Genomic DNA, 19,484 nt, shown 5'->3' with positions numbered 1-19,484 from the left:
ATGAAATATCTCTGGCATTTCTATGGCTACTCTGGGGGCTTTGAATTGATTTTAAGGTCTTTTTTGTTTTTCCAATACATCTGATGTGTATATCATTAAATTGCAGGCAGTAGTTTCTTTTGTTCCCCGTTTGGGGATAGCACGTTTACTGCCCCATATGTGGATTCTATTGAGAGCTAGACATACTGATCCCGCATATTTCAGGTAAAATTATCTTATGCTCATTTATAGGAACAATATGCTCCTATTGGAATAATTATATATACCTTCTTTAGTTTTTCTATTTTGTTTTTACTTTTTCTTCTTTTTTTCTCTTCTTTGTGCTTTATGATGAGATTAACTATTGCTATGTCCATGATATCATGTTTTTTTGCGACTTTTTCTTTTTGAATATTTGACCATCTATTTGTAATGGGACTCGAGCATTATCAGATAATACCTTTTGATTTTTCTATGTAATCTCATGGATTTCTCGAAATATCTGGTTAGTGATAATTGAAATATTTCTTATATATATGAATCTTATGCTGTGTTTCATATTCTCATGCAGATGTAGACTTGACAAAGGCTTATATTAGCCGAAAAGTTGCAAGTGTCTGAATTATCAAGAATTTTTTGAGTTTTTAAAGGGTTGTGTCTTATATGCCCTGATTTTCTTTTTGTAAAAGCCTCTGCCTGTTATTTTGTGAGAGAAAATAATAATAAAAATAATTTTGAGTGCCGAAGTTTTTCTGATTATATTGTACTTCATGGTAGTGGTAAAATTTCTTTGATATAACTTGCGTTTATTTGTGAAAAACATGGAAATTTGGCGAAAATGTTGAAAATTTTGCAATTTTCCAACTTTGAATTTTCGTGCCCTTAAATCACAGAGATATGGCACACAAAATATTTAAGAGGGAACATTTTCCACATGTTTACTTTACATCAGCACAATTTGTTACCAAATTTTTTTTTGTTAGGAAGTTATAAGGGTTAAAAGTTGACCAGCGATTTCTTATTTTAGCAACACCATATTTTTTTAGGGACCACATCACATTTGAAGTCACTTTGAGGAGTCTATATGATAGAAAATACCCAAAAGTGACACCATTTTAAAAACTGAACCCTTCAAGATACTCAAAATCACATTCAACCACATTCAAGAAGTTTATTAACCCTTCATGTGCTTCACAGGAATTTTTTGAATGTTTAAAAAAATGTACATTTAACTTTTTGTTCACAAAAATATTACTTCAGGTCCAATATTTTTATTTTACCAAGGGTAACAGGAGAAATTGGACTGCAAACGTTATTGTGCAATTTGTCCTGAGTATGCTGATACCTGATATGTGGGGGAAACCACTGTTTCGGCGCATGGCAGAGCTCAGAAGGGAAGGAGCGCCGTTTGACTTTTTTATCACAAAATTGGGAATTGAGATCGGATGCTATGTCGCGTTTGGAGAGCCCCTGATGTGCCTAAACAGTGGAAACCCCCCACAAATGACCCCATTTTGGAATCTAGACCCCCAAAGAATTTATCTAGATGTGTGGTGAGAACTTTGAACCCCCAAGGGCTTCACAGAAGTTTATAACGTACAGCTGTAAAATTAAAAAAATAATATTTTTTCTGCAAAAATGAACTTTTCACCCCCAATTTTTATTTTCCCAAGGGAAACAGGACCCCAAAATTTATTGTACAATTTGTCCTGAGTACGCTGATATCCTATATGTGGGGGTAAACCACTGTTTGGGTGCATGGCAGAGCTTGGAAGGGAAGGAGCGCAGTTTGACTTTTTCAACGCAAAATTGGCTGGAATTGAGATTGGACGCCATTTTGCGTTTGGAGAGCCCCTGATGTGCCTGAACAGTGGAAACCCCCACAAGTGACCCCATTGTGGAAACTAGACCCCACAAGAAACTTATCTAGTGCTTCACAGAAGTTTATAATGCCCGGGCGTGAAAATAAAAAAATCATATTTTTCCACAAGCATGATCTTTTAGTCCCCAACTTTTTATTTTCCAAGGGTAACGGGAGAAATTTAACCCCAAAAGTTGTTGTCCAATTTGTCCTGAGTACGCTGATACCTCATATGTGGGAGTAAACTACTGTATGGGCACATGTCAGGGCTTGGAAGAGAAGTAATGAGGTTTTGGAATGCAGACTTTGATGGAATGGTCTGCAGGTGTCATGTCGCATTTGGAGAGCCCCTGATGTGCCTGAACAGTGGAAACTCCCCAATTCTAACTCTAGCCCTAACCATAATTGGAAGATGGAAATAAATACTTTTTTTTAATTTTATTATTATAAGGGGGTGATAAAGGGGGGTTTGATTTACTCTTTATAGTGGGTTTTTATGTTTGGCAGCTGTCACATGCTAAAAGATGCTTTTATTGCCAAAAAAAGTTTTTGCATTACCACATTTTCAGAGCTATAATTTTTCCATATTTTGACCCACAGAGTCATGTGAGGTCTTTTTTTTTTGCAGGACGAGTTGACGTTTTTATTGGTACCATTTTCGGGCACATGACATTTTTTGATCGATTTTTATTCTGATTTTTGGGAGGCAGAATGAACAAAAACCAGCATTTCATGAATTTCATTTGGGGGTTGCATTAACACCATTTCGAGTGTGGAAAAATTGATAAAGCAGTTTTATTCTTCGGGTTAGTACAATGACAGCAATACCTCATTTATATCATTTTTTTAAGTTTTGGCACTTTTACACAATAAAAACAATTTTATATAAATAATAATTATTTTTGCATCACTTTATTCTGCGAGCTATAACTTTTTTATTTTTTTGCTGATGATGACGCTATATGGCAGCTCGTATTTTGCAGGAAAGATGACATTTTCAGCGGTACCATGTTTATTTATATCTGTCTTTTTGATCGCGTGTTATTGCACTTTTGTTCGGTGGTATGATGATAAAGCATTGTTTTCTGCCTTGTTTTTTTATGAAGGGGTTCACTAAAGGGGTTAACTAGTGGGACAGTTTTATAGGGCAGGTCGCTACGGACGCGGCAATATTAAATATGTGTACTTTTATTGTTTTTTTATTTATTTACAAAAAAAAGAATTTATTATGGAATATTTTTTTTCTTTATTCAGGAATTTTTATAAAATTATTTTTACACATTTTTTTTTACTTTATTATTTTGTCCCAGTGTGGGAGATCACTATATAAAGTCAGATTGCTGATCTGACACTTTGCAATGCAATGTGTCAGATCAGCAATCTGACAGGCAGTGCAGGTGGCTTCTCAGTGCCTGCTCTCAGCAGGCACTGAGATGCCACCTCCCTGCAGGACCCCGAAGGCCCTGGGACCATCTTAGATCCGGGGGCCTGCAGGGAGGAGGCCTTCGGAACAACGCAAGCACATTGCGTTGTTCTGAGGGTCTCAGAGAAGCACGCAGGGAGCCCCCTCCCTGCACAATTCTTCCCTATGCCCCATGTTTGATCACAATGTGCTGGGAGTTAATGTGCTGGGAGCGGTCCATGACTGCTCCAGGCACATAGTGCCAGGTGTCAGCTGTGATATTCAGCTGACACCCGGCCGCGATCAGCTGAGCTCCCTGTTATGAATGGGAAACCGAGGAGGAAAAAACACAACAAGCTAAGTCTCAGAAAACCAGAGAAGTTGGTAACTATGCAGATTGCAGATCCCTGATCTTACCCGCACAACTAGCAGCAGTCGTGGAGCGTTCCTACGTTGGTCCTAGATGCCTCGTCACAACCGGAGAACTACATAAGCCTAAAGCAGGAAAAGAGGAAAACTAACTGCCCCAGAGCAGACCCCAAAGGAAAGACAGCCCCCCACATGTATTGACAGTGAAACAAGATGAAAATACAAACAAAGGCAGGAAAATAGGCTGAGCAAACGATGGGGCCTGGCTAACTAAAAAGGACAGAAAGGAAAGACACTGTCTGTAATCTGCCAAAAAAAGCCTACAAAAATATTGTCCAACACTTCTGATGGCAAAATTAACCCTGAAGTCACTAGACTTCTAAACCTACATCAGCACTCTGAAATATTCTGAGACAAAGCAAAAAAGAGACCAATCTAATAAGGGACAAAAAGCAGATTGGCAAATACTGATTAATAGGAGTGGAATTTCATCATAGCCCCAGCAGGGGCAGGCTGATTACACAAAAAACTGAATTGACCAACAAGCGCAAGTGTGAACAATAGCATAAAACAAACTTAACTTGAGAAGACTGGAAGAGATCTGAAGTCCAGGACCTGAGAAGCAGACTGAATCACCAGCACCCGGATAGGGCATCGGCTGTCTTATATCCAGTCTGATACTCCAGAGATCCAATCGTTATCTTCCTCATCAGGTGGCAGATCACTACCACTTAAACCAACCACACTACCTCCTGTCACCACCAGAGGGAGATCGAAGGGGGAACGCTCAACTGGAGGAGCAGAAAATGAGTTCATGACAGTACCACCCCTTGAGGAGGGGTCACCGGACCCTCATCCATGCCACCAGGCCGATCAGGATGGGCCCGGTGAAAAGCACGAACCAATTTATTGGCATGAATATCAGAGGCAGAGACCCAAGAATTATCCTCCTGGCCATAACCCTTCCATTTGACCAAATACTGGAGTCTCCGTCTAACCAAACGAGAATCCAATATTTTCTCTACCTCATATTGCACATTGCTTTTAACCAATACAGGATCAGGAGGTGCCACCACAGGAACCACTGGCTCAACAAACCTCTTCAACAGTGACTTGTGAAATACGTTATGGATTTTGAACATAACAGGAAGAGCCAATCGAAAAGAAACAGGATTAAGAATCTCCAAAATCTTATAAGGTCCAATAAATCTTGGCTTAAATTTTGGAGATGCAACCTTCATAGGAATATTCTTAGACGACAGCAAAACCATATCACCCACTTTAAACCGGAGACCAATAGTCCTACGCCGGTTGGAAAACCGCTGGGCCTTTTCCTGAGAGAGTGACAAATTATCCACCACTTGGTCCCATATCTGCTGCATTCTCACAACCACAGTGTCCACACCTGGGCAGGACGAAGATTCCACTTGCCCTGAAGAGAATCGAGGATGAAACCCAAAATTACAGAAAAAGGGTGACATCAAAGTGGCAGAACTAGTTCTATTGTTCAGCGCAAATTCGGCCAAGGGCAAAAATGAGACCCAATCATCTTGATCAGCAGATATAAAACATCTTAAATAAGACTCCAGGGTCTGGTTTGTTCTCTCAGTCTGCCCATTGGTCTGGGGATGAAACGCGGAGGAGAAGGATAACTGAATTCCCTGATTGGAACAAAAGGCTTTCCAGAATCTGGAAACAAACTGGACCCCTCTATCACACAATGTTCTCAGGAATCCCGTGTAACCGAGCCACCTGTTGTAAAAACAAGGGCACCAACTCAGCAGAAGACGGCAACTTTGGGAGTGGTACAAGATGGACCATCTTTGAAAATCTATCACAAATCACCCAGATAACAGTCATTCTCTGAGAGACAGGAAGATCAGAAATAAAATCCATTGAGATATGGGTCCATGGCCTCTTGGGCACCGGCAGGGGCAACAGCAACCCACTAGAACAAGAACAGGGTTTAGACCGAGAACAAGTCCCACATGACTGTACAAAATTCCTGATATCACGAGATAAGGCAGGCCACCAAAACGACCGACTCACCAAATCTCTGGTACCAAAAATACCCGGATAACCAGCCAATGCGGAGCAATGGACTTCAGACATCACTCTCTTTCTCCACTGGTCAGGAACATACAATCTTCCCATAGGGCAACGCTCAGGTTTATCCTCCTGAAATTCCTCCAGGGCGCGTCTCAAATCGGGCGAAATGGCAGAAAGAACTATCCCCTCACCTAGGATAGTAGTAGGCTTGGTCACATTAAGAGAATCAGCAAAGAAACTCCTAGAAAGGGCATCTGCCTTAACATTCTTAGTGCCCGGAAGAAAAGAGTCCACGAAGTTAAACCACGTGAAAAACAAGGCCCATCTAGCCTGTCTAGGATTCAAGCGTTTGGCCGACTCCAGATAAATCAGATTCTTGTGATCGGTGAGGCTCACAAATTGATGTCTAGCTCCCTCCAACCAATGTCTCCACTCCTCAAATGCCCATTTCATGGCCAACAATTCCCGATTCCCCACGTCATAGTTGCGTTCAGATGGGGAAAACTTTTGAGGAAAGAAGGCACAGGGATTCATCTTAGAAGTCACATCTTTGAAGTCACGGGGTCTTTTTGGGACAACACAGCTCCTGCACCAATCTCAGAAGCGTCCACCTCCACTTGAAATGGAAGTGAGACATCAGGTTGCCGTAAAACTGGAGCTGAAATAAATCTCCGCTTAAGCTCCTGAAGTACTGAGCCAGCCTCAGGAGACCAATTCAGCACATCAGCTCCCTTCTTGGTCAGATCAGTCAGTGGTTTGACAATACTAGAAAAATTACCTATACATTTACGATAGAAATTAGAAAAACTCAAAAACTTCTGGAGAGCCTTCAAAGAAGTAGGCTGAACCCAATCATAAATGGCCTGTACCTTGGCCGGGTCCATTTCAATAGTCGATGGAGACAAGACAAATCCCAAAAATGAAATCCTCTGTACACCAAAGAGGCACTTCAATCCCTTAACAAACAGGGAATTCTCCCTCAAAATCCGGAACACAGTCTGGACATGTTCCACATGGGAATCCCAATCACTAGAAAAGATCAAAATATCATCCAGATAGATGATCAAAAACTTATCCACAAAGTCTCGGAAAATATCATTCATAAAGGATTAGAAGACAGAAGGGGCATTAGATAGCCCAAAAGTCATCACCAGGTACTCAAAATGTCCCTCCGAAGTATTAAACGCCATCTTCAATTCATCCCTGTGCTTGATGCGAATAAGATTATACGCCCCCTGAGGTCAAGCTTAGTAAACCAGCAGGCACTCTTAACTCTGGAGAATAAATCAGACATCAGAGGTAACGGGTACTGATATTTAACCATCATCTTGTTAAGGGAACGATAATCAATACACGGTCTTAATGAACCATCTTTCTAGGCCACAAAAAAAACCAGCGCCTAACGGTGACAAGGATGATCTAATATGACCCTTCTCCAACGACTCCTTAATATAGGATCGCATAGCATCATGTTCCGGTACAGATAAGTTGAGTAGCCGACCCTTGGGAAATTTACACCCAGGCATCATCTCAATTGCACAGTCATAACTCCTATGAGGAGGCAAAGACGCAGACAGGAGCATCCCTAAGAACACACTGACAACCCCAACTCACCACAGACACAGATTTCCAATCCAAAACTGGGTTATGAGTTTGCCACCAAGGGAACCCCAGAACAATAGTATCATGCAAATTATGCAGCACCAAAAATTTACAATTTTCTTGGTGGTCTGGGGTAACTCGCATTATCACCTGGATCCAAAACTGAGGTTTATTCTCCGCCAAAGGAGTGGCATCAATACCCCTCAAAGGAATGGGCGTCTGCAGAGGCGTCATGGACAAACCACAACGTTTAGCAAAGTCCAAATCCATCAGATTCAGAGCTGCTCCTGAATCCACAAAAGCCTTAGTGGAAAATGTGGACAAGGAGCAGATCAGAGAAATTGCCAAAAGGTACTTAGGTTGTATACTGCCCACAGCAAATGTGTGTGCAAAACGTTTCTCTCATTTAGGGCAGTCAGAAATAGTATGAGAGGCGTCTCTACAGAAAAAATACAGCTTATTATGCCTTCTAAATTCCCGACGTTGCGCCCTAGACAAAACCCCATCACATTGCATAGGTTCAGACATTTGTTCAAAAGGTGGCAGCGCCTCCCATGTAGTTTTACGTTCATGTAAACGCCGATCAACTAGAATGGCTAATGACATAGAGCCATCCAGACCAGAGGGAACAGGAAATCCCACCATAACATCTTTTATGGTCTCTGACAAACCTTTCCGAAAGAGAGCTGCCAATGCACTATCATTCCATGTAGTAAGGACCGCCCACTTTTGGAATTTTTGACAGTAGAACTCTGCAGGATCCTGACCCTGGTTTAATGCCAACAGGGTTCTCTCAGGTTGATCAACGGCATTAGATTCATCATACAACAACCCCAAGGCCTGAAAAAATGCATCCACATTAGTCAGAATAGGATTTTCAGGTGTCAGAGAAAAAACCCAATCTTGGGGATCGCCGCGCAGCAAGGAGATGACAATTTTAACCTGCTGCGCAGAGCTCCCCGAAGAGTTAGGCTTCAAAGCAAGAAATAATTTACACTTATTCTTAAAATTCAGAAATTTAGACCGATCCCCAGAAAACACATCAGGAGTAGGAATATTGGGTTCAGCAGCATGTGACTGAATAAGGTAGGTGGAAATTCCCTGTACTTCAGCAGCAAGCTGCTCCACACGATCAGACAGTTGCTTAATCTCCATTAGGAAAAAAATCTTCCTACGGCCCCAGAGAAAAAGATGAAAAAATACATAATAAAAAAAAATTCTGACACCTTTTTTTTTTTTCCTTTCTCTAACAATTCTTTCCTGCTTTTGAGTACCCTAGAATCTGCGGTATGGCTGGTGATTCTGTTATGAATGGGAAACCGAGGAGGAAAAAAAGACAACAAGCTAAGTCTCAGAAAACCAGAGAAGTTGGCAACTATGCAGATTGCAGATCCCTGATCTTACCCGCACAACTAGCAGCAGTCGTGGAGCGCTCCTACGTTGGTCCTAGACGCCTTGTCACAACCGGAGAACTACATAAGCCTAAAGCAGGAAAAGAGGAAAACTAACTGCCCCAGAGCAGACCCCAAAGGAAAGACAGCCCCCCACATGTATTGACAGTGAAACAAGATGAAAATACAAACAAAGGCAGGAAAATAGGCTGAGCAAACGATGGGGCCCGGCTAACTAAAAAGGACAGAAGAGGAAAGACACTGTCTGCAATCTGCCAAAAAAAAACTACAAAAATATTGTCCAACACTTCTGATGGCAAAATTAACCCTGAAGTCACTAGACTTCTAAACCTACATCAGCACTCTGAAATATTCTGAGACAGAGCAAAAAAGAGACCAATCTAATAAGGGACAAAAAGCAGATTGGCAAATACTGATTAATAGGAGTGGAATTTCATCATAGCCCCAGCAGGGGCAGGCTGATTACACAAAAAACTGAATTGACCAACAAGCGCAAGTGTGAACAATAGCAAAAAACAAACTTAACTTGAGAAGACTGGAAGAGAGCTGAAGTCCAGGACCTGAGAAGCAGACTGAATCACCAGCACCCGGATAGGGCGTCGGCTGTCTTATATCCAGTCTGATACTCCAGAGATCCAATCATTATCTTCCTCATCAGGTGGCAGATCTCTACCACTTAAACCAACCGCACTACCTCCTGTCACCACCAGAGGGAGAACGGAAGGGGAACTCTCAACTGGTGGAGCAGAAAATCAGTTCATGACAGCTCCCCCTGTGAGCGTGGCTGATCACGTATGACGTACTATACCTTCTATGGGCATTAAGGCCCAGGGCACATGGACGATATAGTAAGTCATATGTCAGGAAGAGGTTAAAAAAGCATTTATACACTTTGCTCTCCCTATGCTGATGGGGCTTTTGATTTATCAATAGGGCATTAGTTCCCTAGACTAGTCAGCCCTGTTTCTATGTTATATCCAAAGGGAATTCGTAGTTATATTCCACGCTGCCGCTGAGACCAATTCCACGAGAATGCTGTACAATTGCAGTGGTTTTATTCAACACGTTTCAGGGGTCTCATGCCCCCTTCATCAGGAAATACCACACAGTACATACAGGTATCACAGACATAAATAGTTTTGAGAGGACGCTGGATTGCAATGTTTTTTCCTGTGAAAAAGTAGCTTGCTGGTTCCACATGATAGTCCATTTGTACGACATCCACCTTTGAACTGGAATAACCCTTTTTTTACAGGTTCTTGTCCATTCAAGTAGATATCCGGTCTTTTCTCCTTTTTTTTTTGTTTTCTTTTCCTCTGTTAAAACCGTAAACCAGACTTATTTCCTGGAAATGCAAGATAAATCAGCAGTCCTTTAGACTATGCATATCTTTGTAATATATTCCACTTGAATTGTTAACTACGTGATGTCATTGAACTTTGACACTGCATCATCTGACTTGTTGGGGCTCATTTTTTTGAAATTCAGCGTCCTCTCAAAACTATTTATGTCTGAGATACCTGTATGTACTGTGTGGTATTTCCTGACGAAGGGGACATGAGACCCCTGAAACGCGTTGAATAAAACCACTGCAATCATACAGCATTCTCCTGGAATTTGTCTCAGTGGCAGCACGGAATATAACTACGAATTCCCTTTGGATTTATCATTTCTTCTGGTCACTAAGGATGTGTGGATCTGCAGCAGCCACTACCTACATGCTCTTATCTCATCCTAACCAGGTGAGCAAATTTGATATACTCTATCCTTTGTAATGTGGATAAGACCCTATTACGCTTTTTGCCTCTCCCCTTTTTTTTGCAACTGTTTCTATGTTAACACACCCATGTGGGCATGATAGCACAATTTGCACGAGACGGCCTTATTGTCAGCTCATGCAAATCTGCATGACACATTTCATTTGTATTTTCAGCAAAAAAAATATATATTTAGTCATTTTTTCACTATTTAAAAATTACAAAAAGTAAAATAAGCTGATGCAAAAGTTTGGGCAGCCTTGAAGATTTGTGTGCCCAGATAATTTTGACTAAGGTTTCAGACCTTAATTAGCTTGTTAGGTTTATGGCTTGTTCACTATCATTGTTATGAAATGCCGAGTGATGCAAATGTCCTAGCTTTATAAAAGTTTGCCTTCTCTAACCTTGTGCCAAAAAACAGCAGCCATGGGTTGTCCTAAGCAGCTGCTAGCACTGTGAAAATGAAAATGGTGGAGGCTCACATATCACAAGAAGGCAATTAGAAGATAATAAAGAGTTTTCAAGTTGCCCTTTCCTCAGTTTGAAATGTAATTAAGAAATTTAAAAGGAGCAGTGGAGGTCAAGATAAGGTCTGGAAGACCAATCAAAATTTCAGTGAGAGTTGTTTGTAGGATTGCTAGAGAGGCAAATCAGAATCCCCACTTGACTGTGAAAGACCTTCAGAAAAATTTTGCCAACTCTGTAGTTGTGGCACATAGTTCTACTGTTCTGAGGTACCCTCACAAACATGGCCTTCATGGAAGAGTCTTTAGAAGAAAACTTCCCTTGTGTCCTCATCATAAAATTCAGCATCATAAATATGCAAAAGAACATTTAAACAAGTCTCATGCATTTTGGAAACAAGTCTTGTGGACAGATGTGGTTAAAATGGAACTCTTTGGTCACAGTGATCAAAAGGTATGTGTGGAAAAAGATGGTCACAGAATTTCAGGAAAAGAACACCTCACCGACCATTAAGTATGGGGGTAGGTAAATCATGCTTTGGAGTTGTGTTGCAGCCAATAGCACATGCGAGCATTTCATGGGTACAGGGAAGAATGGATTCAATGAAATTTCAAGAAATTCTTGATGCAAATGTAATACCATCTGTAAAAAAGAGCTGAAGTTGAAAAGAGGGTGACTTCTACAAATTATCCTAAACACGTCAAAATCCACAATAGACTATCTGAAAAGGTACAAGCTGAAAGTTTTACAGTGGCCCTCACAGTCCCCTGATCTGAACATCATTCAAAATCTGGATCAAGAAGACCCAGGAATTTCACAGAACTGGAAGAATTTTCCAAGGAAGAATGGATGAAAAACACTCAAACAAGTTTTGAAAGACTCTTTGCTGGTTAAAAGAAAGAGTTTATAAGCTGTGATACTTTCAAAATGGGGTGCCACTATGTAGTAACCATGCAGGGTGCCTAAATGTTTACATCCAACCATTTTCCTTTCTATAATTTTTAAAATGTGAAAAAAAATGAAAAAAATATAGACTTTGTTAGCTAAAATACAAAGTAAATGTGTTATCTTTAACTTTAGCCTTCAAGAGATTATTTTATCTTCAACTTCCTTAACTGTTCACAATATCAGTCATTTTGACAACCCAAACCTTTACATGCCACTGTATATTATACTGACAAGAAGCCTATTAGATTCTGCCTCTGAGTAGCCTTCAGCTCTCCATTACCACCTTTGGTGGGTCTGATAGGGTATCGGAGGAAGCTCTGTCCCTATGTCAGATTCCTTAATAATAGGGATAAATTGGCTAAGATGACACAAAAGAGTGACTCCCAACAATCCCTAGAACAGAGGATGAACTCAACATTTCTCAGCTAAGAGGAGACCACAAATATGCATTCATAGTGTTTTATAGTTATTAAGAAATACACCAATGAGAGACCTGCAGTGATCAGACATTTAGCTGTAAGGGGCACAATAAGGGACAAACATAAAGCATTTAGAGAATTAAAGCAAGTAGGTAGTGATGAGGCATTAACTAAATACAGAAGATTAAATAAATTCTGGAAAAAGCAAATCAAGACATCAAAGAATGAGACAGAGAGACTCATTGCCAGAGAAAGTAAAAATAATCCCAAAATATTCTTTAACTACATAAATAGTAAGAAACTAAAAAATGATAGTGTTGGCCCCCTTAAAAATAGTCTGGGTGAAATGGTAGAGGAGGATGAGGAAAAAGCCAATATGCTAAATGACTTTTTTTCAACAGTATTTACACAAGAAAATCCCATGACGGATAACATGATCAGGGATAAAATTCTCCATTAAATGTCACCTGCTTAACCCAGCAGGAAGTACGGCGGCGTCTAAAAATCACTAAAATTGACAAATCCCCGGGCCCGGATGGGATACACCCCCGAGTACTGCAGGAATTAAGCACAGTCATAGATAGACCATTATTTTTAATCTTTAAAGATTCCATAATAACAGGGTCTGTACCACAGGACTGGCGTATAGCAAATGTGGTGCCAATATTCAAAAAGGGGACAAAAACTGAACTTGGAAATTATAGGCCAGTAAGTTCAACCTCAACTGTGGGTAAGATCCTGGAGGGTTTCCTAAGAGATACTATACTGGAGTATCTGGAGAAGAATAACCTCATGACCCAATATCAACATGGGTTTACAAGGGGCCGTTCCTGTCAGACTAATCTGATAAGCTTTTATGAAGAGGTAAGTTCCGGACTGGACCAAGGGAATGCAGTGGACGTGGTGTACATGGACTTTTCAAAAGCTTTTGATAAGATGCCACACAAAAGGTTGATACATAAAATGAGAACAATGGGGATAGGGGAAAATATGTTTAGGTGGGTTAAGAGCTGGCTCAGGGATAGGAAACAAAGGGTGGTTATTAATGGAGCACACTCGGACTGGGTCACGGTTAGCAGTGGGGTACCACAGGGGTCAGTTTTGGGCCCGCTTCTTTTTAACATATTTATTAATGACCTTGTAGGGGGCATAGAGAGTAGAATTTCAATATTTGCAGATGACACTAAACTCTGCAGGGTAATCAATACAGAGGAAGACAATTTTATATTACAGGAGGATTTATGTAAACTAGAAGCTTGGGCTGATAAATGGCAAATAAGCTTTAATGGGGATAAATGTAAGGTCATGCACTTGGGTAGAACGAACAAGATGTATAATTATGTGCTTAATTGTAAAACACTGGGCAAAACAGTCACTGAAAAAGACCTGGGTGTATGGGTGGACGACAAACTCACATTTAGCGGCCAGTGTCAGGCAGCTGCTGCAAAGGCTAATAAAATAATGGGATGCATTAAAAGAGGCATAGATGCTCATGAGGAGAACATAATTTTACCTCTATATAAGTCACTAGTGCGACCACACTTAGAATACTGTGTACAGTTCTGGTCTCCGGTGTATAAGAAAGACATAGCTGAACTGGAGCGGGTGCAGAGAAGAGCGACCAAGGTTATTAGGGAACTAGGGGGTCTGCAATACCATGACAGGTTATTACATTTGGGGTTATTTAGTTTGGAGAATCGAAGGCTTAGGGGTGATCTTATTACAATGTATAAATATATGCGGGGACAATACCAAGAGCTTTCTAATGATCTTTTTACTCTTAGACCTGTGACGGGGACAAGGGGGCATCCTCTACGTCTGGAGGAAAGAAGGTTTAAGCATACTCACAGACGTGGATTTTTTACTGTAAGAGCAGCGAGACTATGGAACTCTCTGCCATATGATGTTGTAATGAGTGATTCCCTACTAAAATTTAAGAAGGGACTGGATGCCTTTCTTGAAAAGTATAATATTACAGGGTATATACACTAGTTTCCTTAATATTGCGTTGATCCAGGGAGCTAGTCTGATTGCCGTATGTGGAGTCGGGAAGGAATTTTTTTCCCCAATGTGAAGCTTACTGTTTGCCACATGGGTTTTTTTTTGCCTTCCTCTGGATCAACATGTTACGGCAAGTTAGGATAGGATATGGGTTGAACTAGATGGACTTAAAGTCTCCCTTCAACCTTAATAACTATGTTACTATGTTACTATGTTATTTATAAAATCTCCAAAATGACATAAGTTGTAAATCAGCATACTCAGCTCACCCCTATACTATGCATGAGTCCAAAATATTAGCAACAAAAACCTCCAAATGGTATTAGTTCTATCCTTGGCTTGGCACGAGTGTGAATCCGCTACTTTTTGCTTCTTTTATATTAATACAATAAAGCAGTGATTTTGTGCCATGTTTATGCCTCTGATGGAAATAATACTGTATTGGAAATGTTCCATAAATGTTCCTAAGGCTATTTTCACATGCAGCATTATTTAAGCAAAGTAAAAGCTGCTTTTTACAGTGGAGCGCTCCACGATGCCTTGGGGTACTCAGTACCGGGCCCGTCGACTTCCATGGGGGACGGTGTCACGACGGCGGCGACCCGGTCCGTGGCCCAGAGGCATCCAGTAGTAAAATAGGGGAAAGTTGTGTGGTATTTTTGTGGTAAAAATAAAAATAATGTTAATAGATGGTGAAATTCATGACACCACCTGTAGTATCTAGTCAGAGGTGACCAGCTCTGTGGCGTTGCTTCTCTGGGATGGATGTTGGGCGCAGCTATGATGTTGTAGCCCTCCACAGGTAGGGCTGTAGTCCCAGGGCAAAGATATTAAATAAATAATAAAAGTGGCTGTAAACATTGAGGTGCAGATAAATGAGAGAAAGACTCAGAGAGGTGCAGTCTCTTTATCTTTTACTGGTAATAGGTTGCAGTCCGGAGTACCACATGCAGGTGGTGGAATGAGTCCGGCTCGCCTGGAGGCATTCAGGGGATCCACCTTGCCAGGTGGGGATTTAGGACCTTCCTTTCTGCCCTTTGTGTGTGGGTCTCCGCTGTAGATAATTATGCTGCGACCCTCTATTCGTGATGGTTTCACTAACCTGTATGGCTGTCAGCGTGAGTCTATTCCACGGGTACCGTTCTCTTCATCGTTGGCCCTGGACTCCTTATCCGCTGCCGTGCCATCACGTGATTAATGTCCACAGGAGTTTACAATCCCCTGTATTTTCAGATTTGGCTATCAGGACTAACAGCTTCTGTCAGCCTAGGACTCTGATGTCCCTTTTCTCTTTATTAGCGCTTCACTCAGGGGTCTGCTATATGCAGTATTTTAGCTTCCCTGGAGTCTCTCAGTCTCTGCTCTTGTCCTTTCCCTCTTCACAGATCAGCTCTGCCTATTGAGCTCCTCACCGATCAGCTCCCTGTCTTGAACTGACTGGATCTTCCAGAAAGATCTCTTTACCTCATGTCCTCACGTTGTAACTGTCATTTTCCCTCACAGCTGTTTTGTTTCCATGACAACCCCCTCAACTGATTTCTAACTGACTCACCAACCCCCTCTGCTGGCCAGAATTTATAAGGCATCTCCCTTTTCTGACTTGCAGCAGGAAATTGTGATTAAATCTATGCTGCCTGGCATGGGGTCCCTTTCTGCCTCCAAGCATGACTTTTCCCATTAGAGGGAGATAATGTCACTGTGACAACTGGACTCTGGGGTGTCACAACAGTACCAACGAAAGCTATGAGATTGCAGAAATGCCATGCACATGCTTAATTTTACCGGCCTGAACTTAAAAACTACAGTTTTTTTAATCTGCAGCATGCCAATTCTTTCAGCATTTTTGCAGCATTTGTTTCACTGAAAGAAAGCAATCAGAAAGTAAAAAAGATGGAAAAATGGTTTTGCTGCTTTTTTATTGTGTTTTTTGTGAATAAAGGTAACTTTATTAAACATGTACTGTAGAAAAACACAATCTGTACCCAAAAAACACTGCAAAGAAAACACGACAAACTCTGCAAAAAAGCAGCAAAACTAGCATTTTCAATGGAGTGTTTTGACTGCCAAGAAAGAAGGTTTGGCTGCAGACAAAAACAGCAAAAATGCAGCGTGTGAACATAGCCTAAGTATCCTTTTGAGCTCCCTTAAGTGAAATTCTCTTCTAGAAGTATTATTCAGTAAGAAAACGTAATTTATTACAGTGTATATGAACATAGAATAATTTAACTTAATGACTGATTCAAACATTTCTCACTTTATCTTATTATAATTAGGCTGGAGTCACACTTGCGATTTTAAAATCGGTCTGATTTTGATGCCGGAGAGTTGCTCAAGTGTAATGCAAGTGTCATGTGAGTGTTATGCGTTTTTTACAATCTGATTTTTCACACCTAGCATCTGATTTTCATCCGAATGCAGTGCGTTTGCTATCAGACTGCAATGCAATTTTAACATGAGCTTTAACATAGAGAAATGTTCTAAGTCAGTGATGGCAAACCTTTCTGAGACCCAGTGCCCAATCTGCAACCTAAAACCAAATTATTTATGACGAAGTGCCAACACATGCCAAATGCCCCATCATGATCCCCTTCTTGTAGTAATATACCCCATCATGATCCCCTTCTTGTAGTAATATGCCCCATCATGATCCCCTTCATGTAGAAATGTAGAAATTGCCCATTCCACCACCTCCATCATTTCCTCCTCCCCATCACCCCATCATTGGCCTCTCCCCATCACTCCCATCATTCCCTCTCCCCATCACTCCCATCATTAGCCCTCTTCCCATCACTCCCATCATTAGCCCTCTCCCCATCACTCCCATCATTCCCCCTCTCCCCATCACTCCCCTCTCCCTATCACTCCCATCATTGGCCCTCTCCCCATCACTCCCATCATTGACCCTCTCCCCATCCCTCCCATCATTGCCTTCTCCATCATCCCCATCATTCCTCTCTCCCCATCACTCCCATCATTGCCTTCTCCATCACCCCATCATTCCCCTCTCCCCATCACTCCCATCATTAGCCCTCTCCCCATAACTCCCATCTCCCCATCACTCCCATCATTGGCCCACTCCCCATCACTCCCATCAATGGCCCTCTCCCCATCACTCTCATCATTCCCCTCTCCCCATCACTCCCATCATTCCCCTCTCTCCATCACTCCCATCATTGGCCCTCTCCCCATGACACACACACACACACACACCAGCGGCCACACACACACACACACACACACACACACCAGTGGCCACACTCACCTCCCCACTTGCCGGCCTCTTCCTGCCTCTCACACATTGAGCGGCGCGGCCGCGGTTAGATGACATTATCATTCAGCTCCGCGGCCGCGCCGCTCAATAAGTGAGAGGAAGTGAGAGGCAGGAAGCTACAGCTCCAGAGCATTGAGGCCATCACTGTTCTAAGTTATTTACACATCGTTTTCAAAGAAAATCTTCTTCAAAACATAGAGAGATAGAAGAAAAGCTGGCAATACATGTGCCACGTACAGTAAAATCATAGAGTGACAAGTTGGAATAGAATAGATATATACACCTAGAATAAATATATATATATATAGATGTCAGTGACACACACATACACTCACTGGCCACTTTATTAGGTACACCTGTCCAACTGTGTGTTAAGACTTAATTTCTAATCAGCCAATCACATGGCGGCAACTCAGTGCATTTAGGCATGTAGACATGGTCAAGACAATCTCCTGCAGTTCAAACCGAGCATCAGTATGGGGAAGAAAGGTGATTTGAGTGCCTTTGAACGTGGCATGATTGTTGGTGCCAGAAGGGCTGGTCTGAGTATTTCAGAAACTGCTGATCTACTGGGATTTTCACGCACAACCATCTCTAGGGTTTACAGAGAATGGTCCGAAAAAGAAAAAAAATCCAGTGAGCGGCAGTTCTGTGGCCGGAAATGCCTTGTTGATGCCAGAGGTCAGAGGAGAATGGGCATACTGTTTCGAGCTGATAGAAAGGCAACAGTGACTCAAATTGCCACCCGTTACAACCAAGGTAGGCAGAAGAGCATCTCTGAACGCACAGTGCGTCGAACTTTGAGGCAGATGGGCTACAGCAGCAGAAGACCACACTGGGTACCACTCCTCTCAGCTAGGAACAGGAAACTGAGGCTACAATTTGCACAAGCTCATCGAAATTGGACAGTAGAAGATTGGAAAAAAGTTGCCTGGTCTGATGAGTCTCGATTTCTGCTGCGACATTCGGATGGTAGGGTCAGAATTTGGCGCAAACAACATGAAAGCATGGATCCATCCAGCCTTGTATCAACGGTTCAGGCTGGTGGTGGTGGTGTCATGGTGTGGGGAATTTTTTCTTGGCACTCTTTGGGCCCCTTGGTACCAATTGAGCATCGTTGCAACGCCACAGCCTACCTGAGTATTGTTGCTGACCATGTCCATCCCTTTATGACCACAATGTACCCAACATCTGATGGCTACTTTCAGCAGGATAATGCGCCATGTCATAAAGCTCGAATCATCTCAGATTGGTTTCTTGAACATGACAATGAGTTCACTGTACTCAAATGGCCTCCTCAGTCACCAGATCTCAATCCAATAGAGCATCTTTGGGATGTGGTGGAACGGGAGATTCGCATCAGGGATGTGCAGCCGACAAATCTGGGCCAACTGTGTGATGCCATCATGTCAATATGGTCCAAAATCTCTGAGGAATGCTTCCAGCACCTTGTTGAATCTCTGCCACGAAGAATTGAGGCAGTTCTGAAGGCAAAAGGGGGTCCAACCCGTTACTAGCATGGTGTACCTAATAAAGTGGCCAGTGAGTGTATATATTGTATTTGCCAAAAAAAAAAGGAGCATGAACCGCACCTCCAAAAACTTTACGATAATCTAATGCTGCTAGGCAAAAATTTATATATAACCGAACAAGAGGTTCTTAGTTTAACATTCTGATCAGATTGTATGAAGTCCACTGCCACATGTGGCAAACCTCGCAGTGGGTCCTACCGCCCTAACGGAGCAGAGACGTACGCCGACCACCACCACAGCAGCAATGCACAGGCAGGGCAGACGGCCTGGTGTCTTCAGTCCGCACCGCCCCACCAGCACAAAACCACAGCAACAATGGCCGCCACACCGCACCACCACCAAATGGATGGAGTCCTCATCGCCCCCACGGAGCGGAGCCATGCACTGACCACCGCCACAGCGGCAATGCAGAGCAGG

The 19,484-nt window shown here is 42.1% G+C and overlaps 1 protein-coding gene across 1 annotated transcript in view; it reads right to left on the bottom strand.

Annotated features, from left to right (window-relative positions):
- Nucleotides 1–19,484, bottom strand: part of LOC141067361 (L-selectin-like) — a 297,474-nt gene that overhangs the window by 30,280 nt on the left and 247,710 nt on the right. The gene's annotated exons all lie outside the window — the stretch shown is intronic.

Source organism: Dendrobates tinctorius, unplaced genomic scaffold (genome assembly GCF_039654945.1).
Source record: "Dendrobates tinctorius isolate UK_male_01 unplaced genomic scaffold, ASM3965494v1 ptg000012l, whole genome shotgun sequence".
In the NCBI taxonomy this organism is placed as follows: domain Eukaryota; kingdom Metazoa; phylum Chordata; class Amphibia; order Anura; family Dendrobatidae; genus Dendrobates; species Dendrobates tinctorius.
This window is presented reverse-complemented; position numbering and strand designations above follow the sequence as displayed.